Raw genomic sequence first — 16,272 nt, 5'->3', positions numbered from 1 at the left:
TTTTCTGTTTTGGGGAGCAAACAAAAGGGGAAAAAGACGGAGCCTCAATAGGTATCACTCAGATACAATAATATCACCAAAGATACCAGGTACCTTACTCCATTTCAAAGCAAATAAAATATCCATTGTAATATAAACAAAAGTGTTTTATAATGTTGTAAGTAATTATTACCATTTAACTCTGTGTAAAGGTAAAGGTTCCCCTTGAAATACATGCCTAGTTGTTTCCACCTCTACTTGATTTTTTACATGCTTTTGAACTGCTAGGTTGGCAGAAGCTGGGACAAGTAACGGAGCTCACTCCGTTACATGGTGCTAGGGATTTGAATCACCAAACTGCCAACCTTTCTCATCGACAAGCTCAGCGTCTTAGCCACTAAGCCACCGCCTCCCTAACTCCATCTAAAGAAGACCACTATTATGTGTCAAAATAAACCCTGTAATAAACTTCAGAGCTTCATTTCTTCTAGAGATACTCTATACAGGAGTATCTTCCATACTGAAGACACTAGAGGTTGTTCCCTGCTTTTGTTCTTTTTTCATACCTGAACTTCAACCTGATAAAACAATAGTGAACAGTTTTCTTCCATAATTATAAATTTTGCTTGGTTTTCACAATGCCTGTTTGTGAGCCATTCAGAGTCATATATTGAGATGGGTGGCTTTATAATTTTAATTGATCATTTAGTCAATAAAACACATTAAGTTGCCTAAACTTGGACTTCAGACTTGTAATACATGGAACAGAATATTAATCTTTTGAGAGCAAATAGCTCTAAAAGACTAGATTTAACTTTAGCTTAGACACCATGCAGCTAAAGTGGAAAACAGATTTTGCTGCAGTTTAAATCTAGTACTTTACCTGTCCTCTACCTCATCTTTGACTGCTGCTTATTGTAAAGGTTAATTACAAATATTTTATATTAAAATAATGACATGTTAATGCTATATGGTACATTCACTGATATGTGACATCCAGTTTGATGTAATGGTTAAATATCTGGCCTAGAAACTACCATAAGAGGCTGTCAATTCTAGAACTATATTAGGCTTGAAAATTATCTTGAGAGACTTTGTGTCAGTCATTCTCTTTCAGCACCCCACCTGAGGGAAAATAGAACACAGCAGTTTTAGATAAGTTCACTATCTTGAAATATATATATATATATGAAAAAGGAAAGATATAGAATAATATGTCACATCCAGTATTCAGTGCATGAACAGAGGACTTCTTTTTGTCTCTTGCTGCTTCCTTCCTGTGTGATCCAAATATAATTGTGAAGATCTCCTAAACTTCTAAAGCAGGTTGGAAGGTGCACAGGAACAGGATAGTGAAAGAGAAAAATGGAATGCAAAAACGTCTTCTGTATAATCTAACGTCTTCAAATGAATTAAGTGAGACATTTTACTATGAAAAATTATTTGTGAAAAAGTGTGCATGTAGTGTGTGTGTGTGTATTTCACACAACCAGCAACTTTATTGGTTAAAATACTCAGAATTAAAAGCAAAATATTGCCAAGACTAAATTTGACAATTCGTGACGTTAAGGCAGTATTTGTGCGATTAACGCCAATCCAAGTTGCTTCCCTCCTGAACCAACTCTTCAGAGAACAGAGGATTCCAAGATGCTACCTGCGGAATCCCTCCCGCCTCCCTCCGACAGGATTCAAAACTACGTATCCCACAATGCCAAAGAAGCAAGAGGCGCGCGGCCACATTTTTTTACGCGCATGTTCACAACCAAGAAGTCCGCCCCCTAGGGCGGGAACCTCAGTCGGGGTTGGTCGCTACTGCTGTCTTTTATATTGAGTTCGAGGGTCAGAGGGCGCGAAGGTGAGTGGCTGCTGTTGGGGACTCGTGGTGCTGAGGGATGGGGGTGACCGGGGCTGTCCTGGGGGCGGGGGTGTGTGGGGGTTTACCGACTGGTGAATGCCTGAATGGCGAGGATGGGGAGGGCCTGCCGGTTGAGACTCTGGCGGCCTAAGTGGGCCCTGAGGCCAAGATCGGGGGGCGCGGTGTAGGATGCATTGGGGGATGGAGCTTGGCCCGCGGTGACGGATTTTACGAATCCCCGCCAATTCTGGGATACGGAATTGCTAACTTCCCTGCTAGCGCTGGTTGGGCCGGACGGGAGGTTGCAGGAACTGGGTTAACCGAAACGGGAGAAGCGATGATTTGGGAGGTGGAGGTAACAAGGGAAGACTCAAATGAGGCCTGGCTGGCAAGTTGCGTTGGGGGGGATCCAGGGGCTGGATTAATTAGTCGGTGTGATTTGCGGAGTAAAAAAAAGAGAAATAAAAGCTAATGGGAAGGAATAGCTGTGGCTTGTGGGAAGGGATGGATGTGCTCGTTCGGAGATTTTGTTAATGGCTAAACTCTTGGGGTGGTATTGGTACACTATTTTATCAGTTTTAGGGGGAAGACGAAAACTGCCCATGCTTTACTTCTGAAGCTTTCAGAGTTATCTAAAATTCAGGCTGTGAAAGAATTGAAAGGCAGCTGCTCAGGTTGATTGGCAAGAGTGGAGTTTAGCCTTCAGCCAGAAGTGATGCAGCTGTTTTCTTTTTCCTCCCTTTTTTTTGATTATGACAGGTGTAAACGTGTTACATATCAAAAGTCTGTCAGAGTGAATGAAGTCCAGAACTCAAAAATGATAGGCCCCATAGAGAGATTGGTAGTTTATTAGACATACTTTTCTGCAAGAGCATGGATAGTGGAAAGATACCATGCTAATGGTTTCCCTTTTAAACAATAGCTTAGTTCTTTCCTGCTGCAATAAACTGAGTATTTGGGGCTAACTATAACAAGGATAGATAATGTGATAGAACTGGATACATGATTTTTGAAAGAAAGTATGTTTCTGGAGAAATGCAGTGATGAAGATACTGAGTAGGCTAAATCCTACTTTGTAATCCTAAAGCATTTATGAGGCAGTAAATCTCATTACCAATAGGACAATATTGTATTCACAGGATGCACTCTTTAAAGACTTGGAAACAGAAATCTGGTTAAAAGATATCTGTTACTCTACTGATTGACAAATATGAGCTTGCATTGTGTTTAATATGTCAGACTAAACATCTAATAGATACGAAACTTTTAGATTATAAACCTGTTCCTCTGCAAATAATTGTGTGTCCACCACTTAAAAGAAGCCTTAGGGGGAAAATTTGGTAACTCCCCAGGCTTTCCAAAAGTATCTCTTGAATATGGAATCAGAGCTCCCAGAATTGATGTTATTAGAAACCCATGTGAAGATGGATAAGCTTTTTTACTCATGACCAATAAATATTTTGTGATTTATGGTCAAAGTATTGTGTGCATCATGTGGTTTACATAGGCCATCTGATTAACCATTTTTGTATCATGATCATTGTTTCCCACTGCTAAATTCTTACGCACAACTATATTGTTACTACTTCAAATCTTCCTTTTCAGATGGATATTGAATTTCTATATTAAATTTGCATAAGGGTTTATCTCATCATAAGCCATGGATCCAATGTGCATTGGGTCATGTCACTTAATTGAGACATTGCACTAAGATATATTGTGGCTACTTGCTTTTTTGCCATCACATTTTGAAGATTAATTCATTGTAGCTTATTTACGAATAAGCCATTATGGCCTGTTTAAACAATGTTAAAATCTTGGCCACAATAATTTGTAATAATTACCATTTTAAACTATTGAAGATACAGTATGTTCTAGAGAAATTTGGCTGTTTCCTTCTACTACAGTAAAACACATTAAAAATACCCTAGGGATCTTTAAAATAGAGTGCAAAAAGTAACTTTTCTTTTAGAAATCTTGGTATTTCCAAATTAATAAGTCTAATCACTCTCATCTTATGATGTAATATTGATTGTGGTAACTGGATGAATGTTAAATTCTACTTTATCTACAGTATTTACACACTCAAGTGTTTAATGAAATACTTTATATTCTAATTACTGTCTCAATATTAATATCTTAATAATAGCATCTTTTGGTAAATTTAGGTATATATAGTATACTTTTATTTTTTATATAAATAATCATAAAACCAAAATAAAAGGATGATAATTATCATGCAATACATTTTCAAAAAAACAAAATAAAAACAAGTCCTGAAAAGAAAAAAATACAACAGAAAAAAGAAAGCATAATGTATTGTTACAGCACTTACCATTTAACAATTTTATTTATATAAAATATAAATAATCAAGTATGTATATATTTCTAATATGTAGCCCTATCACCATAGTATATGCTGTACTTGATAAAGTATAGCATCTGAAATCTGGAAGAAAAGATATGACAGTTGATAGAGTTTTGCTTCGACCATATGAAATTCTCCCCTCGACAGTCAGTCATCATTCATGTATTTTCCAACTTCTTCAGCCATTTTTAGTTGTTTGATTTAGATTATTTTGCAGCTACTTCACAAACTTCAATTATCTGATCAAGAAGCACGCTTTTATATCTAGCAAGATATGAGTTTTATATTATTGCAAGACTTTTTTTTCCACTTAGGATATCAACTATGTTTCATTTAGATTTAATGATCAGTCTGAAATTTGCTTCCTTGTTTGCCAAGAAGAACTTCTTTACCGCACCTTCTATTAGCATTTGGTTAGTCTTAGATGATGTAATTTCATATTGTATATTCATTCAACATTTGGCAGTTACTTTGCCTGGAATTTTGCCTGGAAGCTTAACATTACTTTGCTTGGAATTTGTCCTGGTCTGAAGTGGCTTCTTAATCACAGCTGCTAAGTCTTCTGTATATTAGTGAGATGTGTCATACAAAGTGGCTGTTATTTCTGATTAATATTAACCAGAATTTGAAATTATATTGTATTGAAATTGTATTAATTTCTTTTCCAATTCTATTTAATTTAAAAAAATACTATCTACTCTAATTTGCGCATCAAGAAGAGCCATGGTTTAGGGAGCTACTTTGTATGGATATAATGTAATCAGTTTGTCACTCCTAGACAGGAGTTGGGTTAGTTTACTATCATACAAATGTGTCTTTAGCATTATTTAAAAAATAAAAAATGGCATATAGTATTCACTTTATATGCTGTACTGATAACAAAAAGCAATTGAACAGAAATATGTAACAGCTAATTATTGAATATAAAATATTGTCATGAATTAAAGTTTGATATGAATATTAATGACAACTTGGGGAATAAAATCTTAACTATATTAAGAAAATATTTTTAAAATTATATTTATGTAACTGCTCATCTCATGAAAGTGACTGAGCGGCGTACAAATATTTTGAGGTATTTTCATTCCATATTTATTTTGTAATGTACCTGCTTTGTGTTGTAGTGGATGATATTCAGCCTTAGATTAAAGTTGTCAATATTTGGGTTATATTATGGTAGGAGTCTAGTAATTATAAGCATAGAACTATAATAATAACATCAATTTATTAAACTTGTATGCTGTTTGATTCATAGTGATTTCAGATAGCTCAAAACAATCAAAGAAATTGCAGTAATTACAACATGGGGGGAAATGAGAACAAACTATTTTGGGGTGGATACACATATTTATGCTAAGATAGAATGTTATTTGCTATGAAAAAGCAAATCTGAATTTGAAATAGTAGTTTGTTGGTATGTTATGACACGTAAATAGAGAATAGAGGGTTGATTATGATTGAATTATTTACTTTTGGCTTGATTTTGCCTAAGCTTTTTATCTAGTTCAAAGAAATGGAAGTTAAGAGCTACTCATCTGCAAAGCTGACTGTAGTTTATTCAGGTTTAAAACAATCTATGGCTTAGCATTTGTGTATATGTAGTTATGGGTTTTGGTCAATAGTGTTTTTTTAAAAAAATACAGTTTTAAAATAACTTAAAAAGATTAGGAAAAATACATAGTGTACTGAACACTGATTAAATTTTATACTCAAGCCAAATTTTATTTTTTGGATATATATAAATACTCTGAAGTATAAAATATGAAGCACATTCGTTCCATAACATTTCTATATTTTCAGGAGGAAGCCACGCTAACAGTTTGCACATCCTAGTAACTGATAATTTGTGCTTACAAAACTATGGTTTTCACATAATTTATTAAGTGAAAACCATTCAAAATGAATTATAATTTAGTCTAGGTCTAGGACAGTAGTGGCTAACCTTTTTCGGCTCCTGTGCCGATAATTGTGCATGTGCTCGCTTGCGCGCGCTCGCATGCCAGCACCCAGAAGGCAATACGTGCTGGCCCACCCTACATCCTCTGCGCATACACGCACGATCCTGCCATGTGCGCTGCGTGTCTGTGCATGCACGTGAGATATGCCCCTGTGCGCTGTGCATCTGCGCATGTATGTGTGTCTTCCACGTACCCCCTACGCATGCGCACCAGATACCCGACAATCAGCTGTCAGGCAGCAGCGCGCACACGCTTGCGCAGTGGGGCTGTTCTGGGAAACCTCGCGTGCCAGGGGAAATGGCTCTGCGTGCCACTTCTGGCACACATGCCATAGATTCGCCAGCACAGGTCTAGGATCTGAATCCTGACACTCTTCAAACACTGAATTATGTATTTATTTTTACCATTTATGCTTTCTCAAAATTGTCACTAAAACTAGATAATTTAAATTAGAAATTGTCCAGTGTAACTTTTTCATGCATTCATTCTGTTACTTATTAGTTTTACAGGACAATGCATTTTTGAAAACACATCTTTTTGTGAACAGCTTTGTTCCTCATTATGAAAAGTGGTACTTTGCACTTCCATTGGAGTTGGACAGCTATAACTGAATCAAATAAATTTATATGTGCATGATTACCTTGATTTTTCATTTGTAGAACATCTTTTTATATCCTGAAATTTTATTTTTATTAGAAATTATGTTATCATTTAACACTAACACATTATATATTTATTTACATTTTGTACGATATTTATATTTTTGGAAAAAGTTGGCCAAATCAAAAAATGAGAAAGGAATTATGTGAAATTATATATCTTATTTTTAACATGTGCTATAATACAGTAGTCTTTTTCAAATTGGTGTCTATCATATTTTTTAATTTAATTATAGTACTTCAATTAATAAGAACACCTTTTCAATTGTGTTGACTCTGGGTAGCTAACAATTGTTAAAAATAGATGATCAGTAGCCAAGATAAACCATGAACAAAAATTATGTAATCGTCTGCCATATCTTCTAACATTTGTACTGTGTATGATGGTTCTTTAGCTATATCGGCTTGGAGTTTTGGAAGTTGCAGGCCTAGTACATTTAAAAAACAAGCTACCTAAAAACTATGGTGGTATAGATGGATACAACTGATTTGTTCTTCAACATCAAATATATCTACGGTCTTACTGCGCTTAATATTTGCCTTATTACTAATCCCTAAAATAATGTCATTCTTTAGTCCTTTAGCACATCAACTCATCATTAAAATTTATGAATATTGGATTTATTAAGAGTTGTCTAGAGTGCTCACATGGTCTTATACTACAATAGTTGTTGGCCTTTCAGCATTTTATTTTACTTAATATTTAATTTAAAAGGCCAAGTTATGGTTGGTGAGTATTTAACAAATAGTTTATAAGGATGAAACCATTATGAATATTGAGATAATAAAGATAATTAAGTCCCACCTGTTGGATGTAGGTTCCCTTACACAAATTATTTTCATTGATGAAAATCATGCATAATTGCTAATGCCAAATGATGTCCAAATTTCATGATGGTGATAAATTGGTTTCTATCTTTTTTCCATAGATATGTTCCCTGCTTTTTGGCTTCTTTTTTCTAAGTCATTCTTTTTTATTATATCTAAATAATTAAATTACCGGAATGTTAGTTACTTGTTCACAGAATAAGCAATATTTTTCAGCTTGTACAACCTTAAGGTCTGAAAAGGATTCTGAAGTCAAGGAGATTATTCACAGTTTGTCTTGACTCTTCCATGTTATGGATTATAAAGACAGCTAAATTACTCCATCAGATTGCCAGGAGTGCATAATTTAAATTGCCCAATTTCATGTGAGAATTCTATCCCATCTTGTATAAAAATGAAGGTTTATTTTGATCTTTCTTTTTTTGAATGAGTCAGTATCAAATATTCTGAATAGTATCCCAGATTCAAAAATTGCTGGATTAAATTGATCAATTTCTTCTGGCTGGTTTTGGCTCTTGGTTATTTTAATACAGTAGATAATTTTTACTAAATGCTAAAATAAGGAAGCATTATCCATTTATTGGGCTTGGCTTTTAAGAACATTACAGTATTTTACTTTGATGTGCCAGACAGGAGGAATTATTTGTTGTGTTTTAATTCCTTTGAAAAAGTGCCATGACTTCAGGCTTAATTCATTGACCTGTATGATTTTATTCTATACTGTTATATCTACATAGAAGAATACATTTTCATTAATATATTGATAATATTCTATCCAGACAAAAGAGAAGTATAATTCTTACTTTGAGTAGACAGCTGACCATGTTATAAAATATCCAGACAGTTTTTATGATTAGGAAGCCTTTGTACCCTTTTGTTCGATGCATCAGAGGTGAATCTACTCTTGTATGACCATAATTGATCATAGCCACAAATGTTAGAATATTGATTTGTTTGTATCTTGAAAATCTGATTTTAGTTGCATTGATTGGAGACTGGACCATAATGGATACAAAAACATTTATTTGGGATGTCCTAATTTTTATTAGATACTCTTTCCCCTGTCCTATCTTTTCTTATAAAAATTATAGAATGATGTCAGAAAATACAACTGCAATGAATTTATCTGCTTTTTATTGAAAATCAGCTATTGGAATTATCTGTTCCCATCCATGCTATGCTGAGAGTCCAGGAATGGGATATGACTCCTTCCTTTGACGTCACAGGAAGCTACTCTGGCTGCGAAATTGGCAGTCTGATTCCTGCCGAAAATGGAAGTTGGTGTCTGCTCCATGCGCAGGAGAGAAGCTGTTTGATGACGCCCTGGAGCCTTGGTGGAAACCAGGGACAAGGGAAAGGTCCTCTCTTCGGCGAGAAAGAAATTGGAGTATCGTTCTGCTCCATACTACCGACCCTCCTCCTTCCAGCCCGAGTCCACTCGTTTCTTGCGGAGCCAGAGAGCTTTTCCTCCCCGCCAGGAACAACGACCAGAGGCTGCGGGCAGGCAACCTCAAAATACTGGTAAACAGCCCTTTCGAGAGGGAGAAGGTCATTCATTCCAATGCTCCAAGTGAATGCCCGTTCTTCCCCCTCATCGGAGGTCGTTTGACCTTCTTCGCCTCCAGATGGGAGGAGTCAACATCGGATGCCTGGGTGCTCAGGACGGTGAAGTCAGGTCTCCGGCTGGAGTTCCTCTCACCACCCCCAAGTTTTTGTGTGTGCTGTCCTTCTTGGGACAGTTCCAAACAGACCCTTATGGAATCGGCCATTCAACATCTGGTGGACATAAGGGCCATACAGCTGGTTCCAGTGGATCAACGAGGGCTAGGCTTCTCTCAGCTCTTTGTGATCCCAAAGGCCTCGGGGGGGAGCCATTCTCGACCTCAAGTTTTTGAACAGGTTCATCCCATACAGGCATTTTAAGATGCAGATTTTGCATTCAAACCTAGAGAGCGTTTGGGAAGGCAATCTCTCTTCCATAGACCTCATGGAGGCATACCTCCATATTCCCATCTGGCCCAAATACCGCCAGTTTCTTCGTTTCTGTTACCAGAACAAGCATTTCCAGTACCAGGCCCTTCCATTCGGGCTCTCATCGGCCCCCAGGGTCTTCACAAAGGTCTTGGCAGCTTTGGCAGCTTCGCTTTGGGCTGTTCTAGTCCAATGTTACCTGTACGACATCTTGAGCCAGTCGGCGTCAATCCACTCCGCCCATTGCAACCTACAAACCACGTTGTGGTTTCTACAGGTGTTCCTACACAGTTTTTCTATCAACTTCAAGAAAAGCCATCTTTCTCCAACGACCAGACTACTTAATCTTGGCGCGATCATCGATATGTCTCTCTGTGAGGTCTTTCTCTACCTGGATCGTGTGGAGAGCCTCAACGAGATCATCCTTCAGATTCGGCGGCAGCGCACAGTTCCCTTGTCTCATCTGTCCACAATCAGGAAAATGATTTCCTGCATTGGCATTGTCCCGTGAGCTCAGCTCCATGCTCAGGCTCTTCAATGGTTCCTGCTACCATTTCAAGGGGCAGGAACCAGCCACACTTCCATCAGGGTTCAGGTTCCATCTCAGATCTTTTGCTCCTTCAGATAGTGGCAATCTCTGACTGTCTGGAGGGGACATCCATCCAAGGAACCAAACAGAATCCTGCTCACCACAGATGCCAGTCTTCAGGGTTGGGGGGGCCATCTAGCGGCTAGATAGCCCAGGGGAGTTGGTCTCAGGTAGTCAGGGCCTTCCCCATAAATGGGCTAGAACTGAAGGCCATCTTCCTAGCCCTGAAGCACTTTTGGAAAAGTGGCAGGTTGGCACGTGTTGATCATGACAGACAATGTGGCTGCAAAGGCACATGTCAACAGATGGGGGGACCAGGTCCAGGGCCTTGATGAGGGAAGCAGAATGCCTGAGGCGGTGGATGGAGAGACACCTTCTTTCCATCAGGGCAGACCACATTTCGGTCGTCGACAACACCCAAGCCGACTGAGTTGATTCAGAGTCGATCAGTCGGATTGGAGTCTCCATCCGACCTTGTTCCTAGATCTGTTCGGATCGCCTGCAGTAGACCTCTTTGCCACCCCTCAAAATGCTCAGGTAAGCAGATTCTTTACCAGATTTCCGACCCAGGGGGCAGAGAGGACCAGTGCACTTTGGAGCAAATGGCCTCCAGGTCTCCTCTACGCCTATCCTATCAGCCCGGCAGTCATTCGGAAGATGTTGGAGGAAAAGACGGAGCTCATATTCCTGGCACCCCATTGGCCCAGGAGACCCTGGTTCGCTGATCTGGTGAATTGGTCTGTAGCCCAGCCATGGAGGATCCCGGCCAACAGGATCTCCCTCCATCAAAGAGCCTTACTCCACCCAGACCCTCAGTGGTTCCACTTAGCTGTTTGGCCTTGAGCGGCAATCTCTGACGGATTCTAATCTCCCTGACAGGTGATAGAGGCCATCCAGGCTACTTGCAGGCCTTCTACTACTCGCATCTACGATGCTACCTGGTGGGTCTTTTGCACTTGGTGTTCAAAGGCAGCCCGTGATCCCACTTTGGCTTCTGTTGCAGATGTGTTAGTATTCCTTCAAGATGGGCCAGAGCGAGGGTTGGCTCCTAACACCCTCTGCCATCAGGTGGCGGCTCTGTCATCAGTATTGTCCTGCGACAATTATTCGTCTCTATCTCACCATCCCTCAGTTCAAAGGTTTTTTGAAAGGGGGTTCTTATCTTCGCCCCCCTGTATTTCACAAGTATCCCACCTGGTACCTCTCTAGAGTTTTGCAGGCCCTTATGGGACCCCCATTTGAACCTCTTAAATCTGTATCACTTCAATTCATGACCATCAAAGTAGCCTTTCTAGTGGCCATTACTTCGGCCAGGAGAGTGTCAGAACTTGTGGCACTCTCGGTCAGACAGGATCTGTGCTTTTTCCATGAGAACAGAGGAGTTCTAAGGCTAGATCCTACGTTCGTTCCCAAAGTGAATTCTTGGTTTCATTGGGCACAGGACATAGCATTACCATATTTCTGCCCCAAGCCACCCCATGAGTTGGAGCACAAGTGGCATATGTTGGATGTAAGAGGAACTCTCTGCATCTACATCAAACGTACTGCGGGTTTTTGGAAGTCCGAGGCCATGTTTGTATCTTTTCATCCTAACCCTTTGGGGAATAAGGCTTCGGCATCTACCATTGGTAGTTAGATCAGAGCATGTATCTCCAAGGCCTACCAGACTTTGTCCCTGCCGGTGCCCAAGAACCTAACAGCCCATTCCACTAGAAGTGCTGCAACTTCCGCCGCCTGGACTACCCAGGCAACCCTTGAGGAAATCTGCAGGGCAGCTACCTGGGTGTCTCCTTCGCCATTTATATGGTACTATCGCCTGGATTCCTTTGCCTCTGCTGATGCTGCTTTTGGACGAAGGGTACTTCAGAAGGTTGTACCACAGTCGGAGTGAATGGACCAGACAATGGCCCTCTCATGGACATGCAGGCTTTGGTATGTCCCGTTCTTGGACTCTCAGCGCAGCGTAGATGAGAATAGGCATTGTTGTAATTACCTGAGAATGCCCTTTCTATCTACACTGCAAGAGAGTCCAGCCTCACCCTTGTGTGTCTGGTCTTGATGGCGTGTGTGTGAATTAATTTCATTATCTTCCAGAGTCACGTTACGTCTGTCAAGAATCTTCGCCTAAAAGCTGGGGAGCCAGCTAGGGGCTGGCTTTTTATATAGTGGCAGACTCAGCTGTATGACATCAGAGGGAGGAGTTATATCCCATTCCTGGACTCTTTTGCAGCATAGATAGAAAGGCATTCTCAGGTAATTACACCAACACCCAATTTATATGTACAGATTTCATTTGTTTTATTATAAAATTTAACTATAAAATTTAAATATTGGTATTATGTACAAAGATCCTATAAAGCTGAAATTCATTGGCTATTTTGTCACCATGCAAAAATGAGTTGCAAACCTGAGTATTATTAAGTGTTCATAGCAGCTGGACAGATATTGTACTGCATATAAGTCCTGGACCAGTCTCACTATTAATGATATGAAGTATGGTATCTTCTTCTCCAAGCCCTTATTCTGACCTTTCTTTTTCTCTCTCTCACAAATGCATATTTTTCCATTTCATTTTTTAAACAGATTCAAACTGTATGACAATCTTCCAGACATTCTTAGTATACTATAAGGAAGCAAGCTAATATCATGGCTTATTTGAAACAGAGTTTATCAGGGCTGAATCTTGTAATCTAATTTCTGTGTAATCTATTCCATAATAGATTATGGTTAATTTATGAATAGTAATTGTAAAGGGGGGTTGTAACCTAGGAGTCCCCCTACTCGCCCACTCAGTTTGAACTTGCAGCTTAGTGGGGAAATGGTTCGGTAGTTCAGTAGGTAGAGGTGAATCACACAAGCCTGGCAAGGTCTACGCATATGTGGCCCAACCCCAGATTGCTCTGTGAGGAAAAGTTGTAAAACACGGCCTTGGAAAACACAGACTAAAAATAACTGTAAATCTAATAATTTCTTACTTAAACCTGGGTCTTAATTCTGTATCCTCACTGCTGGGCTTCCCCCAGGAGCTATCCACTCTCTCCCCACCCAGCAGCAAAGAGCAACCACCCAGCAGCAAAGCTCACAGGAAAGAGAGAGAAAGAGACTCTGCCAGTCCCATGATCCTTAGTGGGAACACATCTGATTGGCTGATAGTTGCTCTATCCTCCCCCCAGCTGGGATATCCTTTTCAGACAGACCCTAGAAAATGAACTTTAACAAAGACAAAATAGGTAAATGAAACACAGCTGTTTCATCACAAATATATAAGACCAATTAGTGGGCTTTCAAAAATTCAGTTAATAGCTCATTTTCGAATTGCCCCCATTAAAAATCAAATTGCCCCCCTGTAGGTCATGGCCGTTGGGAAACACTGGTCTAAGCTGTACTGTAATGTGGTTTTAGATTTAGCTGGGCATGTTGTATAAATCCAGGGTCCAAACCAGAATAAGTATTATAAGTATATATACAGTGATCAAAGCAAACTAGAACTTTCTATCATATACGGATGTTTCATTCTTAAAATTAATCTGATTTTGAGAGTATAGGAGAAAGGAATAAGGTTCTTATATAGTATTACTTCAGAAGAAGTGTATTTCCACAAATTTTTAAATAAAAGGCTACAATTTCAAATTTGTTCAGAGCTCTTCATTCTCGGGGCCAGGAAGTGAGGTGGAAAATCTACTGTTATTCTTCAGGGCTGTATCAGTATGATGAAATGTGTATACAAAGTGGGAGATGGTGTGATGGCCTACAATGAAGTGGCAGTGTCCCAGGAAGGAGGAAGCATATTCCAAGGAGGGGGGTGAAACGAGACAACACAGCCTGGAGCTGGATTGGAGATAGAGGAAGAGATTTAGGATAGCCATTTCCTAAAATCTCTTGGTATATCCATTAGGGTGAGAGTAGTATAGCTTTAGTCTGGCAAGATTCTGTCTATATGGTGTAAGTAAATAAAGAACTGAACTTTGGCTAGATTGTTCTATTTCATTCTTGAGCTGGGCTTGATAATTAGAACTTTTAACAAATTCAGGTATGACTCAGAACACAATCAAATATAAAAGTTATTTCTCTTACCATTTTCTAAGCTATTAAAATAAATACAATGCTCGCTACTTCACTTTTTTTTGTAGAAAGTACTTGGGAGAGAGGGGGCTGTGTCTTTTGGTCAAAGCTCCCTATAATACTAGGAGAAAAATTGTGAACCTTTTAGAACTATAGTCATGCAGTATTATGACCTACAATAAATCTAAGATTTTTCATAATTATATGAAGAGATGAAGAGATTCTGGTTAAATGAACAATACCTAATATATAGTCAGAACTGAAGAAGCTTCTTAGATGAGGTGAAACATTTTCAAGGAAAAACAAAAACAAAATCCTGTTACCTTTTTGAAAAGCACCTTTGGGACACATGACCTAAATGATTGAGAATCATCATAAGACATTTACAATCCACTCTTACAAAAAGTAATAGTGGTGTGGTATTTTCACCATTTATATCCTATCTGTCTGATTATGGTTTGGCTAGACTTCCAAAGTCTTCGGAGATTATTTTGTAGCCCTTTCTAGTCTTAGAAATATCAAGAATAGGGGTGGATTGGATGGCACAAGATCTCTATTAAATGGTGGATCACTTGGGTGTAAACACATCAATATGACTTAAATCCAAATTTATAATTTAGCAAAATACAATGAAGTAAAGAGGTGCAAACTTTGATTCTAATTAGATAGATGGCTTGATAATAGTATTTTCTATCTAAGGTGGCTAAATAAAAGATAGATGCAATTTTGGGTTGCATCAACTGAACTATATTTTATTCTGCAATGATCAGACCCTAATTCAGTTTTGGACCCCATAGTTGAAGATGATTCAGACAAACTAGAACAGCTTCAGAGAAAAGCAACAAGGGAATAGAAACTAAAAAAGATCAAGGGAATAGAAACTAAATTCCATGAAAGAATTGGATGTACTTAGCCTTGGGAGAGGAAAATTGAGGATGATTATAATAAGCACTCCTCAAACAGCTTAAAGGGTATCACATAGGAGAAGGTCAGGCCTTGTTCTCTATTACCTCAGAATACATGATGTAATGGATTTAAATTATAGAAAGGCTGTATCAAGTTAAATTCTAGTGATGATTTCAATGAGAGCAATTTTACAGCAGAACCAATTATGCAAAAGGTATACATCTGTTACTGGATGTATTCAAGTAGAAGCTGGACATCATATATCATAGAACCTTTAATTTGGTTTCTGGCAAAGGACAAGGGGTTGGACTTGATGATCTGAAAGATTTGAACTGAATGACTTTCTGCGAATATCATTATATGCAGAGCATTATATACCTGGCACCTGAAAGCATGTATATAATATGTACACCAGGGATTGTATCCAACCTGTGTAACTACCAGTTCAGTGATTTTACGTTTTGCTGCACGCGCATGTATATTGTCGTCAGCTGCCTGGACAGCTGAGCAGTGCTGCGCGCAGGTGCGCAGCAATTGAAAAAGCCCCTTTTTCCTCTTTCAACCACAGCTGTGTCGCGCAAAGTAGCTGCAATTGAAAAAGCAGGAAATAAAGGTCAGGTAAGATCCGGGCAGTCAGGTGGGCCAAAACAGCAGCAGACATAGAACCAATTCTATGTATGCTCTCTGTCTGCTGCTCTTCAGAGCTACCAGTTCTACAGTGGTGGACAGAACCGGTAGAATCCCACCCCTGATGTACGCTTGATTTACACATATCTTTTACAATCACTACCAGTTTAGTCATACTGTCATTAATGCAACTTTTTCAAATCCTTATTCAAGTTTTGTATTATAAGTTCCATAATCTAGCCAGTTGAAGAGGATATGATTTGTCCCCAAACCTGGGGTGTGTGTGTGGCTCCAGTAATATCTAAAACTGAAAAATCATTGTCTTAAGCTCGCTTGTGCCATTTGATATGGATGGCTTGAGCAGTGCTAGGGCACATAAAGCCATAAAGTAAATGTTCTGGTTCTGAGTTCCTATTTTATAAACCATTGCTGTGGAGGCAGTACATGTGTGCTACTATTTACTAGACTGA

At 38.9% G+C, this 16,272-nt stretch overlaps 1 protein-coding gene across 2 annotated transcripts in view; it reads left to right on the top strand.

Annotated features, from left to right (window-relative positions):
• Positions 1-1,737: 1,737 nt before the first annotated feature.
• ERI3 (ERI1 exoribonuclease family member 3) overlaps positions 1,738-16,272 on the top strand; it is a 235,324-nt gene continuing 220,789 nt past the window's right edge. The window contains exon 1 of one of the 2 annotated variants that reach the window (XM_026665739.2): positions 1,738-1,834. The gene's annotated coding sequence lies outside the window, so the exon portion shown is untranslated. Of the gene's footprint in view, positions 1,835-4,537; positions 4,616-16,272 lie in introns of those variants that run through there. The other variant, XM_087960153.1, reaches the window with a different exon arrangement.

This window comes from Notechis scutatus, chromosome 3 (genome assembly GCF_049901735.1).
Source record: "Notechis scutatus isolate UNSWTSFEM ecotype Mainland chromosome 3, rNotScu1.2, whole genome shotgun sequence".
Taxonomy (NCBI): Eukaryota; Metazoa; Chordata; class Lepidosauria; order Squamata; family Elapidae; genus Notechis; species Notechis scutatus.
Note: the sequence above shows the minus strand (reverse complement) of the source record. Positions and strands in the feature narration are given on the sequence as shown.